The sequence below is a fragment of the Rhinopithecus roxellana genome, chromosome 12 (genome assembly GCF_007565055.1).
Source record: "Rhinopithecus roxellana isolate Shanxi Qingling chromosome 12, ASM756505v1, whole genome shotgun sequence".
Taxonomy (NCBI): domain Eukaryota; kingdom Metazoa; phylum Chordata; class Mammalia; order Primates; family Cercopithecidae; genus Rhinopithecus; species Rhinopithecus roxellana.
The window spans coordinates 119,712,567-119,725,148 of NC_044560.1; the positions used below are offsets into that span (position 1 = coordinate 119,712,567).

At 46.5% G+C, this 12,582-nt stretch overlaps 1 protein-coding gene and 1 pseudogene across 3 annotated transcripts in view; one reads left to right on the forward strand and one right to left on the reverse strand.

Annotated features, from left to right (window-relative positions):
- The window catches only part of ZNF667 (zinc finger protein 667), a 37,450-nt gene extending 34,525 nt beyond the window's left edge, over nt 1-2,925 (reverse strand). For 2 of the 3 annotated variants that reach the window (XM_030942766.1, XM_030942763.1), the window contains exon 1: nt 2,797-2,916. The gene's annotated coding sequence lies outside the window, so the exon portion shown is untranslated. Of the gene's footprint in view, nt 1-2,796 lie in introns of all 3 variants that reach the window. The other variant, XM_010387038.2, reaches the window with a different exon arrangement.
- LOC104680965 lies at nt 813-3,456 on the forward strand (annotated as a pseudogene).
- Nucleotides 3,457-12,582: the final 9,126 nt, after the last annotated feature.

A 12,582-nucleotide genomic window follows, 5' to 3' on the forward strand; every position in this document is an offset into this window, starting at 1 on the left:
ATGCATGTCTAGCCTGCCATTTCCCCACTTTGTGTGGGAACAGATTAGGTTTCCTCACTTGCAGGATGAGGCTAGGAATATCCCTACTGCAGGAAAGTGCAGCTCTGAGGGCTGTTTTTGATAAGATATCCAAGGAGAGGACACTTGCATCCTCCCCCTGACTCCTCCAAATCAATTTATCTCATTCCCAGAGGCCCCAAAGGAGCCTGGGCTGCAGGCACTCAGAGCTGTAGCTCTCAACTCTGTGCGTACATTAGTCTCTTGGGAGCTTTCTAATAAATAGTGACAGCTGATGGCAGTTCACTATGCCAGACCAATTAAATCAAAATCTCTGGGGATTGAGTCTGACCTGCCTTTTTTTTTAAATAAAGCATTCCAAGGTGACAGTAACGTGAAGCCATCATTTCGAATGACGTTTGGGTCTCAGAGTCTCAAGGACAGAGCTAGAGATCTGACCTGTTTCTGCTGAAGTCCAGACCTCAGTGAAGACAAAAGTCTTTGGTAAGATCAAAGTCAAACTCTTTCCCTAATCAAGGGATTCCAAAGGGTCACTGCTGATGGCCATTCCTGGCTCTGAAGTTGACCAAGATGCCCACGGGAGACCTGGATGTTGACTCTGAAAAGAACACCTAACAACGCCCTGTAATCCTTTTACCCTGCTTTCCTTTTCAAAATACCTATCAGCACCTATTACAGACTTTATTTTTGTCTCTCCCACTAAATGCAAGCTCCGGCTGAGTAAAAACCTTGCCTGTTTTGTTGAGAGACTAGCACAGTGCCCAATCCGTGGCAGGCACTCACTGGCTGAACGAATGAATGCATCTCGGAGCTTACCCGGGCTGCAGGCCATGGACACCTTTCTTCTCATCTCAGAACACTATCCCTTTACCATCTCCTCCCTCCCTGCCTTCCCCAGCTCCTTTACTCTTCTCCCTCTCATCGTCTCTTGGGTCTGTCCATGCTTTTGCATCACCGTCCTCTCAATCAGAGTGATTTTGCCCCTGCAGGGGACACCTGACAGTGTCTGGAGACATTTTTTTTTTTCGCTTGTCACAATCTGAAGGGAGGTGCGGTGTGCTACTGGCCTGGTAAATAGAGCCCAGGGTTGCTGCACAACATCCTATAATACATAGAATAGCACCCCCTCCCATCTCCCAACAAAAAACTATCTGGCCCCAAATGTCACAGTGACAAGGCTGTGAAACACTGGTCTGGACAGAAACATTTCCAGATCCATGTGCTATATGAGAACATCCCTTAGTCCCTGACACTTCAAAGTTCTGTTCTTGACCCCATGAGTTCCCCATGGGCTCCCTAGGGACATCTCCATCAGGAAGAGCCTTTGTTCCTGACCCCACCTCCTCCACCCTACTGCTGCCCTCCCAGGACTCTGACTACACAATTCTGAACCTAAGCCCTGATCTAGACGTCCAAGTTATTTTACCTCTGAACCTGAAACCTTTACTCTAGGCCTCATCCTTTTGCTTTTCTACCTATGGATTTTATTCTCCAAGTGTGGGATGCCTGTGGTTATTATGCTACTAATAAAACGACCATTTATGTGGCACTTCCTTGTGCCAAGTTCTACTTATGCTCACCATAAGCCTGAAGTTGGTTCTGTTATGACTACTGTTCTACAGGAGAAACCGAGGGGTGGTGGACTTAACTAAGCTCTTCCAGTCACACAGCTAGCCAGTGGTGAAACCAGGAGTCAACACCAGACAGTGGGGCGCCACAGTCCATACTCTTAAGTTTCCAAGCTACCCTGGTAGGAAGGGGACACAACCATACGCAGCGTCAGTGGAGGGCTCTGTCCTCCACTCAAATGCACACATGCAGAAAACAGACGACGCAGGTGGTTGGCGGGGGCAGTGCACCACTGCTCAAATGGAGGTGGTCAGATGCCCTGGTATGTGGACAAAGATCGCCCAGTCCCAAGTTCAGAGATGCAAACTCCTCCAGCATTCACCACTATCTCTGCCTCTGTCTAGGGTCAAAGAAAAACGACCACCAGCACCAAAACCAACACCTAAACACGGTGATTAGTGTGTGACAAGGTCTGTCACACGTCAGGGTGTTTCAGCTACGTCATCCCATTTAATCTTCCCAATAACACCCAGGCAGGTGCTATTAATATGCTACTGTACCAAGGAGGAAAGTCATGCACAATTAAACAGTTGCACAGATTTCCAGGGCAGCCCATCACACCTCAGAGCTGCTCAGAATTCTCCCCCTGCGGGCCTCCATTTCCATGGTTACAGTGCAATATACACCAGAAGGGCACAGTCACACACTCACAACCGCAAAGCCACTGATGCTAAGTGGCACACAGACGCCCAGGCAAATCACACAGTAACCCAAGGCTACAATAAACGCCCACATCAGCTTGACACTGACACACACGCACACACTCCAGCAACACAAATCTTCACAGCCAGCGTCACACACCCACTCCAGGCTTCCCACTGGCTCCATTGTTTCCTTCGAGTGGGTCACGCAGCGATACACATCCGCGGGCCCGATATAGCTCCCTCACACACAGGCGCACATGGCGCGCCTCACACGCGGGCGCACAAACCCCGAGAGCCACAGCAGCGAAAAGGCGCAAACCCCACGCAGTCGCGGGCCTAGAACCCATGCAGGCTCGAGCCCACGTCCCCCGCAAGCACCCGCGCAGACGCCCACGCCATCGCGGACGCGCACACCCACGCGCGTCCGGGCAGGAACGTCCACGCAGTGGCGGGCGCGCCGCCCACGCCCTCAAAGAGACACACCCACTCTCGCCAGCCCCCTCACCTCGGTCTTCCCAGACTCCGACCCCAGCGGCGACCACCGTGACAGCCGCGCAGGGACCCAGCGCCTGCGAAATCCCCTCCGGGACCCCGGGACCGCGCGCCGCACCCCCCTTCACACACGCACCACGCAGGCAGGCGCGGGGCCCCGCCCCCAAACAAGGCCACGCGGCGCGCGCTCACTCGCCTCTCGGGGACAGAGCCACCGGCCCCGGCCTGAGGCCCCGCCCCCTCAACGCCACACGCTCAAGCGCGTTCGCACAGTCGGTGCAGTCCTGGGGGCGGACGCTCGAGGCCCCGCGCCTGCGCACACTCCGGGGGCTGGCACGCGCACCCGGCTCCTAGGAGACGGGCGCTTGGCCCTGCTTTTCATCCTCTCAGGAGATCACGTGTGGACACTGAGGCCCTTCCTCGAGCTCTTTAACCAAACGCAACCTCCCCAGTTCGCCGCCTTGCCCGCTCCCACACTCACACGTTCCCGTGTGAGGGCTTATTGCCCCCCGCCCGCCACCATCCTTCGCCCCCACATTCACGAGGTTTGGAGCCGGCCTCACCCGCGGACGCGGACGCCCCCACCCGCGCGTGCGCACTACGCAGTCCTCCTGCAACATCCAGAAGCCACCGGGGTGCAGCGAGGCTGTGGAAGGTCCCACCCAGAACGTGAGGTGAAGAAAGCTTGGGCTGCGCTGGTTCTGTTCTGTCCGGGTCGGAGATGAACTGACCCGGGAGAGTAGCACAGGGATGTTTCTTTCGGCCGACGGTGAGGACTCACCTGCACGTTTTGCGAAGAGGCCCACAGTCCTTTGCGTGGCGCCCGGACTACATTTCCCAAAGGCCCTTGCGCGGCCTGCTGCGCGTCCTTGCGGTGTTGCGCCTGCGCAGCCGGCGGGCTAGTGGTGAGACTGACTGCGTCGGGGATGAGGCAGGGTCCATGAGGCTCACCCGGGCTGGGAGAAGCAGCGAGGAGGGGCGGGCAGCGGAAGGTCCGGGAGTGTCCGCCATAAAGTCGTGTGAGGTGACCGTTGCGTAATTGTGAGTCTGTGAGAGAAGATGTGAAGTATGGCCTCGTCCCGGTCATCTGGGCGTGCGGGTCCCGGGTTTTGATCGCGCGTTTGTGTAGGTGAGACCTACATTGTGTTACCCTGAACATGTGTGAGGACGAACCTTTGTGTTTTCTTAGACGTGTGTCTCCGAGCCGATTTTTGTGGTTTTGTACGTGGCGGGGGGGCACTGATTTTGAATATGTGTGTATGTTCTGGACATCTGTTTAGCTTCTGCATCCACTTTTGCGCAAGCGCAGAGTTGAGTAGGTGGCAACAGGTACTGTGTGACCCCACAAAGCCTGAACTGTTTACTATTGACTCTAGAGCCCAGTTTTTGCGGTGTGTACATCTCTGTGGGGAACCACTGATTTTGAATATGTATGCTTGTGTATATTTACGTCTATTCTATGACTGCTTTTGCACAATGGCAGGGTTCAGTACTTGCAGCAGAAATCTTGTGACCTATAAAGTCTAAAATACTATCCTGATAAGGTTTCTAACCCTAGCCAGTTTTTGTGGTTGAGTGGTATATGTGTGTGTGGGGGGGAGAGAGAGACACCAGTGTTTTTTTTATTTATTTATCTATTATTATTATTTTTTTTTTTTTGAGACGGAGTCTCGCTCTGTCGCCCAGGCTGGAGTGCAGTGGCGCGATCTTGGCTCACGGCAACCTTCACCTCCCGGGTTCACGCCATTCTCCTGCCTCAGCCTCCCAAGTAGCTGGGACTACAGGCTCCCGCCACCTCGCCCAGCTAATTTTTTTGTATTTTCAGTAGAGACAGGGTTTCATCATGTTGGCCAGGGTGGTCTCGATCTCTTGACCTCGTGATCTGCCCGCCTCGGCCTCCCAAAGTGCTGGGATTACAAGCGTGAGCCACCATTCCCGTCCCCAAGTATCTGGAATCTTATTATGATAACGTGTTTGTGTTTGGGACATGAGGGAAAGGAGGAGAGCAGGGGAAGGGAGGGTTTCTGAGCTGATCTTGGGAACTGCAGGAGAGACTTGGCATTTTACAACTCCTTTCTTTCTCCCTAACTTTGCCTTCCCAGGACAATTTCTCTTCAAAAAGAGGGATCAGGAGGAAAAAATGAGCAATCAGCTCACTGCAGCACTACTCCTGCCTCAGCCTCCCAATTAGCATGGGACTACACATGGCTAATTTTTTGTAAAGACAAGTTCTCACTGTGTGGCCCAGGCTGATCTCAAACTCCTAGGCTCAAGCAATCCTCCCACCTTGGTCTTCCAAAGTGTTGGGATTACAGGCATGAGACATGGCACCTTGACAAAAATCACTTTTAAACTTTAAAGTCATGTTCGAAGTAAGTTGGCATTTCCTTCTTCTGTGATTTTCAGTCTTTTCCTTCAGCACCTTGCTGTCTCATAGAGACCCTGTTAGGGTCTTAGTCCTTATTTCTCCCTTTCTGGCAAATGAAAGACCAAAGGGACGGCTGAAGTAGCCCAGTGCCCTCTGTCGATGTTCTCCACGTAACCATCATGTATGTATTCACCATAAGCATTGTGCCTACGATTCTGTGAATAACTCTGGTGGCTCCGAAATGTACCGTCTGTAGAGAAAAAGGGAGCTATCCTTGAGAAGCACATAAGACGATGAGGGATTGATGCCTTGTCATGAGGTACCATGCCCCAGATAGCTCTAGCCTACTCTGAATATCTGTGAGCTCTGGCTTGCAGTATATTCTAGAAGATGATTTTGTTCTTAAAGGATGAGGTCTGGTCAATGGGGACAGGAAATTTGCTATGAGGAATTAAGATTCCATGGAGTAATGAGGTCCTATTCCAAGATGGTATTGTGGCCACATCTGTGGAATGCTGGGGTCTTTTTCTATATACAGAGAACAAAAAAAGGCATATTGTTAGGCAGGATAGAATCAATTTGAGAAAAAAATAACCAGGAAAGTTTTAGGAAAAAAGTGGTATGTAGGAGGGTTGAAGCCATTAGATGAAGAAAATATGCTCTTTTAAATAGAATATATCTGCATTGTGGATAAAAAAAAAAAGCTTTCAGAAGAGTAAATGGTAAGAAGTACTGCCACCTTGACCCAATTCCCTCCCTAAGGCTAATTAACTTTTCATTGCGAGATCATTGTAAACTCACAGGAAGTTGCAAAAATAGTACCTTTCACCCAGCTTTCCCCAGTGGTAACATTCTACATGACAGTAATATAATATCAAACCAAGAGATTGATATTGGTGCAGTACCGATGACTTGACTGCAGATCTTATTCGGATTTTACCACTTTGAATATGTACTTGTTCATTTTATTAGGGTTTTGCCATTATTATACTCATGATATTGAATCCCTTATCTAAGAATACAATGTGTGTTTCCATTCATTCAGGTCTTTTAACTCCATTGGTAGGGTTTTCAAAGTTTTCATAAAGGTCCTGTTGAGTATATTACCAGATATTTTCATCTCTGTTATTGTAAATGGTGTCATTTTACTCTTCCTATTTTCTATGTATTTTGTATGGTGTGTGTATTAGTCTGTTCTTACATTGCTACAAAGAAATACCTGAGACTGGGGAATTTATAAAGAAAAGAGGTTTAATTGGCTCACAGTTTACAGGCTGTATAGGAAGCATAGTGGCTTCTGCTTTTGGGGATACCTCAGGAAATTTCCGATGGGGAGGAAGGCAAAGGGGGAGCAAGGAGTCTCACATGGCAGGAGCAGGAGCAAGAGAAAGGTGGGGGTGGGGGAGGCGCCACATGCTTTTAAACGACTAGATCTCACAAGAACAAACTCACTATCCTAAAGACAGTACCAAGGGGACGGCGCTAAACCATTCATGAGAAACCGCCGCCATGATCCTGTCACCTTCCACCAGGTCCCACCTCCGACGTTGGCAACTACAATTCCACATGAGATTTGGTGAGGACACAGATAAACCATATCAGTGTATTATTTATTTTTTGGATCATATAATATATCTTATTGTAAAAATAACACAACTTATTTAACTCTTACTATCACGTAGGTTTTTTTGCCTTAATTTTGTCTATTATAACCAATGCCATCCTGATCCATTTTTCAGCTGATTTTGACCCTCATCTGTAATTATTTCCTTAGGATCCATTTCTGTATATTTTTCTTTCCAATTATATTGGAGCATTTTAAACTTAGTTGATCTCCCACTATGTAAAATATTAGGCCGGGCGTGGTGGCTCAAGCCTGTAATCCCAGCACTTTGGGAGGCCGAGATAGGCGGATCACGAGGTCAGGAGATCGAGACCATCCTGGCTAACACGGTGAAACCCCGTCTCTACTAAAAAATACAAAAAACTAGCTGGGCGAGGTGGCGGGCGCCTGTAGTCCCAGCTACTCGGAGGCTGAGGCAGGAGAATGGCATAAACCCGGGAGGTGGAGCTTGCAGTGAGCTGAGAACCGGCCACAGCACTACAGCCTGGGCGACAGAGCGAGACTCCGTCTCAAAAAAAAAAAAAAAAAAATTAATATCATTTGGATGGAACACCAGCAGGGATTTATATATTGTAATTTTATTTTAGGTCTGAGTAGCCCGTAACATTTGCCTACTGTACAATCTAAGTACTGTAGGAAATAATCATTTCAAATTCATATGCTTGAGTTCATGTCCTTTGCAGGGACATGGACAAAGCTGGAAACCATCATTGTCAGCAAACTGTCACAAGATCAGAAAACCAAACACCGCATGTTCTCACTTATAAGTGGGAGTTGAACAATGAGAACACATAGACACAGGGAGGGGAGCATCACACACTGGGGTTTGTGGGGGTTGGGGGTAGGGGAGGGATAACATTAGGAGAAATACCTAATGTAGGTGGCGGGTTGGTGGGTGCAGCAAACCACCATGGCACGTGTATACCTGTGTAACAAAACTGCACGTTCTGCACATGTAACCCAGAACTTAAAGTATAATAAAATAAATAAATTCATATGCTTTTAAAAACACACCTAACAAAAAATGATACTCTTGAAAATGAACTTTTTTAGTTGCAATTGTACATTCTAACAAGACAAAGTTAGTTACATAAAGCTTTTTCCTTTTTTTGGCTATAAAATATGGCTCAAACTTGGTAACTTTTTTACCCTATGATGGATAGGTTTGCTACAACTGCTATAATAAAGTACCACAGACTGGGTGGCTTAAATAGCAGAAATCTGTGGTCTCTTCCTGTCATTTTCCCCCATGCATGTCTGTGTGCAAATTTCACCTTTAAAATTTTTCCTTTTAATTTTTACAATTTTCTTATTTTTAATTTTTGTGGATACATAGTAGGTATATATATTTAGGGGGTACATGAAATATTTTGAGAAGTTTCCCCGTTTTATAAGGATACCAGTTAGATTAGATTAGAGTCTACCCTAATGACCTCATTTTGATATAACTATATCTGCAACAACCAAATAAGGTCACATTCTGAGGTGCAGGGTGTTAGGCTTTCAGCATAAGAATTTGTGGGGACACAGTTTATAACACATGAGAAAAGCTTTTCTAAATGTCTCCATTTTACATCTTCTTAATATAGTGTTGCTAAAGCATAATCCTATTTTATGTAGCATCAAATGTTAAGCTTATGTTTTTTGGTTTATTTTTGGCTAAGACAGCTTCCATGTGAGGAGAGGCATTTTAAAACGTACCCTGGATTTTTAAAAATCAGGTATGGTAAGGTGACAGACATGGAGACAACTGCCTTTGCATGAAGAGTTTATTACTTCCATTTCCCAGCAGAAGGGAGCATGCCACACCATACAGAGCCACATGGAGATGTCTCAAGATTTGGTCAGGAGGCAGAATGAGTGCCTAGGCAGAAGGGAAAAAGCCTAGACCCAGAGCCTTTATCATGTTTTCTCTAGAAAAGGCAAAACCAGGCAGGGGGCAGCAATTTAGGATTGTCTAGTTCGAATAATGTCGCCAGGCTCTGGGCTATGGGGGTAGTCTCTAGTTGTCTGGTCCTCAGGTTGGTTTAGGGCAGGGGAAATAATGGTTGGTGTATGAGAGTTAGATGAAGATGGTAATTGGGGTTATGGGCTTTGGGTTGGTTGGTTGCATATAAAGGGTATGTTTATGGACAAGTTGTTTACTGCCTTTAAGAATTAGCTAGCCAGGCCGGGCGCGGTGGCTCAAGCCTGTAATCCCAGCACTTTGGGAGGCCGAGACGGGCGGATCACGAGGTCAGGAGATCAAGACCATCCTGGCTAACACTGTGAAACCCCGTCTCTACTAAAAAATACAAAAAACTAGCCGGGCGAGGTGGCGGGCGCCTGTAGTCCCAGCTACTCGGGAGGCTGAGGCAGGAGAATGGCGTAAACCTGGGAGGCGGAGCTTGCAGTGAGCTGAGATCCGGCCACTGCACTCCAGCCTGGGCGACAGAGCAAGACTCCGTCTCAAAAAAAAAAAAAAAAAAAAAAAAAAGAATTAGCTAGCTGTAGGAGGGGCTCTCCCCAGCCAACTACAGCTAGCTCCCCAACCCTAATATGTTGGAGCATAATAAAATATAGAAAATAAAAACTGCTTATTTCTAGAATAAGCAGGCCCATAAATACAGAAAGTAGATTACTATCCGCTTTGTGTTGAAGGAATGGGAGGTGAGGAAGGGGATAGCTAAAGGTTATGGGGTTTCTTCTTGACGTGATAAAAATGTCTAAAATTGACCATGGCGGTGATTACACATGTCTATGAATATACTAAAAGTTACTGATTTTTACATTTTATGTAGGTGAATTATATAGCTTATGACTATATTTCAATAGAGCTCTCATTTTTTTAAAGATACAGTGGTGGGGTCAGAAGTCAAATTGAAGTAGATGACATTCTTCTTCCATATTCAGGAATCAGTTGAATGATGAAGATCCTTAGTCTGATCTACTCCAAGAGAGATTTCAGCTGGGTCCCATCTGTTGCCATTTGGAATATTAAATAGTTTGCCAAGGATAGAAACTAAGTCTGTGCAAGAACGTATAGTCAGAATGGTCACGCTTCTACACCTCCTCCTCCCCACTCACTTCTTCCCCAAGTCATTCTTCGATTCCAAGGGCAAGGTGAGCTACCTGTGGAATGTAAGTATGGACTATTTTTTTGTCTGTCCTGAATGCCAGCACTTTAGGAGCAGTTAAAAGTAGATTCAGTAACATAAGAATATTAGAAAACCTGGTTGTAGGCTACAGTGTCATATACTAGACAATCTCCTTGGTGTTACCCTAGAGAATACCCAGTCTTCATTAGTTAAATACATCTCTGCTGCACCCACCTGTGAAATACTGGACGTTGAGTTGCCCATGTGGGAAGCAGCTGAATTATAATCACTTACAATTCAGAGGGAATATGGATTTGATGCTTACTTTTTTTTTCCTTTTTTTTGTGAAATTTTGGTCATGATGGCCCATAAACAAAAATGTGGTATATATAAGGTAAAAATTAGATAAAGAAAACATTATATATGTAATGTAATGATAATTTAATACATAGTATGATAATGGAAATATCCCTTACTTCCTTGGTGGGATGAATGAGGACAGAAGAATCAAAGTAACCTCTTGTTACTGGTTGAATTTTGGCTGCCCCAAATTTTGCATGTTGAAGTCCTAACTCCCAGTATCTCAGAATGTGACTGTATTTGGAGATAGGATTTTTACAGAGTTAATTAAGTTAAAATGAGTTCGTTAGGGTGGGTCCTAATGCACTCTGACTAGTCTCCCCATGTCTCCATGGGTTTTCTCTGGGTACTCCAGATTCCTCCCACATCCCACAGATGTGCACAAGAAGTTAACTGGTAGGTCTAGGTTGTCCTAGTCTGAGTGAGTGTGGGTGTGTAGTAGGCTACACCATCTAGGTTTGTGTAAGTACACTCTGTGATGTTTGCACAACAAGCTTCTTAGGAAATTGCCTAAGAACCCATTTCTCAGAATGGATCTCCATCCTTTAGCGGTGTAGACTGTATTTTCTTTCTTTTTTTTTTTTTTTTTGAGACGGAGTCTCACTCTGTCCCCCAGGCTGGAGTGCAGTGGCCGGATCTCAGCTCACTGCAAGCTCCGCCTCCCGGGTTTACGCCATTCTCCTGCCTCAGTCTCCTGAGTAGCTGGGACTACAGGCACCCGCCACCTCGCCTGGCTAGTTTTTTGTATTTTTTAGTAGAGACAGGGTTTCACCGTGTTAGCCAGGATCGTCTTTATCTCCTGACCTCGTGATCCGCCCATCTCGGCCTCCCAAAGTGCTGGGATTACAGGCTTGAGCCACCGCGCCCGGCCTAGACTGTATTTTCATACTGTAAATAGTCCCCTTGTGGTAGATTTCAGTCTACCAGTATGACATCACGGAATGTGGAGTTAGAAAAAAAGGTACAGTTCATGGCTTACAGTTCCTACAGCCCTTTTAATTTCCTAAATGACTACAGCAATAAAGTATCTTTTGTTAAAATATCTGGCCTTTTGTTGCTTGGTTCCTGAAAAAGCTCCAGAACAGTTCCAGAGCCATAAAGGTGAAAGACAGTATTTCAGCCACACATGAGTTTATGTTAATGAGGTGATTTTTAGAAACTCACAAGATAATCCCAATATATGGGGGGAGTGGTGGCTAGTTGCCAGAGGAACCAGCCATGTACTCAGAGGGTTGGAACTCACAGCTCCACCCTCTACTTCTGGGAAAAGAGAGGCTGAAAATTGAGTTGATCGCCAGTGGCCAATGATTTAATCAATCACATCTACATAATGAAACCTCCATAAAAACCGAAAAGGCCTGAGTTCAAGCGGCTTCCAAGAAGGTAGACAAAAACACATCCTTATGCTGGGAGGGTGGTGCACCCCAACTCCATGGGCACAGAAGCTCCTGCACTAGGGATTCTCTTGGACCTTGCCCTACATGTCTCTTCATCTGGCTATTTATTTGTATCCTTTAAAATATCTTTTATAATAAACCAGTAAACATAAATGTTTCCCTGAGTTCTGTGAGCCGCTCTACCAAATTAATGGAACCCAAGGAGCCCGTTGTGGGAGCCCCAATTTATAGCACATCTCTCTGAAACACAGGTACAACAATCTGGAGTTTGGAATTGGCATGGGAAGTGGGGGACGGTCTTGTGGGACTGAGCTGTCTAACCTGTAGGATCTGATGCTCTCCAGGTAGCGTCAGAATTGAATTGGAGTAGAGGTCACCTGGCTGGTGTCTGCTGCAGAAAGGTTGTTTTGAGATGTTAAGACATTATAAGAGACAATAGAAAAAATGTATACGATACAACCTTCTCTGTGTTACATTTCTCCATAGCCCTTTTTACTGTTCATCAGACTGTTGATCTAACTCATGAATTTGTGGCTTGTCTCTCTCCACCTCAAAGTAAATTATATAATAAGAGGGCAGGGATTTTTTTTTTCTCTGCTGTATCCCCCTGAATTGCTTTACCTTATTTGTCTCACCATCCCATACCAATTCTACAGTTTTCTTAGTAAGGGCTAGCCCCCTAAAACAGGGACCATTTCCATTCTGTTAAGGGGCGGAACGCGGTTCAATCCTAGCGGACTAGTTCCAAAAACTTCGTGTTATTCACTGCCTCTGAGCAGTGATATTCCCATTTTGCAGCTGAGAGAGGTATTAATTTGCTAGAGTCACAACACGGTAGGGGTTCCAAGTCGCTGTCCTTATTCCAAAATAAGCTTAGCACAGAAAGATAATCACATTCCCACGGACAGGCACAGAAGGCCGCGCTCCGAATAACATCACGATCATAGAGGCACAGACAGCGTCACAAAGCCCC